At 40.5% G+C, this 2,500-nt stretch overlaps 1 protein-coding gene across 1 annotated transcript in view; it reads right to left on the minus strand.

Moving 5' to 3' along the window:
- galnt14 (UDP-N-acetyl-alpha-D-galactosamine:polypeptide N-acetylgalactosaminyltransferase 14 (GalNAc-T14)) overlaps positions 1 to 2,500 on the minus strand; it is a 187,704-nt gene that overhangs the window by 60,772 nt on the left and 124,432 nt on the right. The window lies entirely within an intron of this gene.

Here is a 2,500-nt window from a genome sequence, read left to right on the forward strand (position 1 = left end):
ATTTAACCTTCATTACTTGGATTTTTCACTCTTTTACATGTGCGTGCTGCTCCATCTGTCCTGATTGGCTGTCAGCTCGTCTCAGCAGGTGTCTTTGGTAATGGGATGTTTCAGAGACTGTGTGGGAACGTCAGCAGGCGGAGCCGAGGCCGCCGCGCCACAGACTACATGTTCTGCAAAGTTTGGTTTGTCTCCTCCGTGGAAATAATTGGCACTTTCTCGCTTCTCTTTCTGCTGTGAAGGAAGGTTTCATGTTCCTTTTTTCTTTCTAGTCCACGTTTGTTTGTCTGAAGCCCCGCTGTGCAGAGAGAACATTAAGAGGAGGAAGCAAAAATATAACAGCTTCTTCTGCACAACTTATCAAATAAAAAGACGTGGCCAAGATTTTAAAATACGATGCTGAAGGTTCCCCACTAGGCCGACTGCTGGATACCATCCTCAGTGTTTGGATTTACTGAGGAATGAAGCCCGGTGACGCAGGATGACGAGTTTGAACATCCACTTTGGCTGAACGTTTTTTTGGAGCAATTGTTGGGACGAAGGGGTTTTAAGTCTGGAGTTATATCTGCAGTTAATGAGGAACCTTTTTTTTTTTTTTTAATACTTTTTGAATTCCTGAGGGGAAACTCTGGTTAACACTTTGTTATTTTAGACTCTTTAACAGCATCACCACCTCATGACTCATATCAATAATGCTACACACTGTGTGTTAATAATAATAAGTCTTTCCACAAGTGGAAGTGTACATACCTTGTATTATTCTATTATTGTATTTGTTTCTCCCTTTATTTAATTGATGTACATATGTTTGATTTTTAACCTCTTGTTATTTTTGATCATTATATTCCTGTTCCTTGCGCTAGTGTGACAAAAGAATGTCCCCCATTGGGGATCGATAAAGTTTATCTTTATCTTTTCTTTATCTTTATCTTTTTGGTCCGCGACCCCTGAGCTACTGCCGCCCCAAATGTTGACTTCTTCTCCTGAGGTGTTTTATAAGCTAGTTACAAAACAGACTGATGCCTCCATATGGGCCTCATAAACAAACATCTGCAACATCTGACTATTTCTATATTGTAATTATTAATAGCTGAAACTTCTGCTGCGGCACAGATGTCAGATTAAAACACTACTTTGAGAAGGGCTGGTTATACGCACATCATGGAGGTGCAGAATAATTCAACAACAGCTCCCTGCGCTCTTCCTCGAATGCCACAAAAAACTTTTGCAATAAATCCCAATGTTTAAAAAAAACATAAACCTTTGCTTTGTGGCATTCAAACAAGTTCCAAAACGAGACGGTGGACTTCGTGTTGGCTTTCACCTGGCAGCAGTCGAGCTAATGCTGGCCCGCTAAATGATCAGCTTTCTATAACCGATGTAAATGATCTGGCAGGTTGCAGTGATCCTGTGAGTAATGTTTGTTTATGACGTGTGCTTCTGCTCCTCTTGTGAATCAGATCTCGATCTCATCGGGTTAAAAACTTCGTCAAATAAAGGTCACATTTTGAAAAAGTGTAGCTTCAAGCAGTACACAGTCAAGCTAAGTATTTCAGTGGGTGTGGCCAGGGGGAGGGGCCTAATTTAAAAGTTGTGTTTACAAGCTGCTGTTTTTTTATGAGCACCAATACAACGACCACTCATGTCTGAATGAACTGAAACCAACATTTAGAGAAGTTTTCAAACCAACACGTGTGGATTTTTGTTTCTCTGTGGATTTTGAAAACCAAAGTGTCTTTTGAAAAACGTTCCATGTGTGACCTGACGTTTAACCCCAGACGGTGACTAAACCTGAAACACTCGAGCAGACTTGAGCACAGATACAAATCAAACAAATCAAATCCTTTTATCTGCTTTTTTTCTTCCACTTCTCCTGCGTTTGCTGCTTCACCGCACTTCCACTCTCTGTTATTAAGCTTTCTGTTGCATGTTGGGCTTTTTCCTTATCGCTGCAGTAAAAAAAAGCAGAGAGCAGACATATTGTTTTTGATCATATCAAGGTTCAGCTCGGCAGATACGGAGGAGAACTTATTTTCTGTTGAGAGTGGAAAGAAAATGGAAAAGCTGACGACGGGCAGAACATTTTCTGAGCCTCGTTAAAAGTGTTCGAGGATTTTTATCCGACTGTCCCTGAACATCTCAGACAGACAGAAAGTCAGAACGTGTGGAGCTGTTTCACTGAGTTTACAAAACTTCTCCTCTGCTACATTTCAGAAGGAAATAAATGAGCCTTAAACTCCTCTCAATATGATCATGAATTCAGAGATGAGTCCCTCAGCTTCTCGCTCCAGAAAAACCACCACTTTATTAAATATGAAGCATGTTAAACATTTAAACCAGCTCAAACTATTTTCAGAATTAAATTGCTGCTTACAAAAATACTCTTCCCTATAACATAACTTTCTGTTCCTAGCTGTCTCTCTTAATCTCTCCTGTAAATAAACAGATCCACAGCACCCCCACAGGCACGGAGCACTTACGTTTAAGGCTGAACTTTCAG

This window comes from Labrus mixtus, chromosome 12 (assembly GCF_963584025.1).
Source record: "Labrus mixtus chromosome 12, fLabMix1.1, whole genome shotgun sequence".
NCBI classification, from domain to species: Eukaryota; Metazoa; Chordata; class Actinopteri; order Labriformes; family Labridae; genus Labrus; species Labrus mixtus.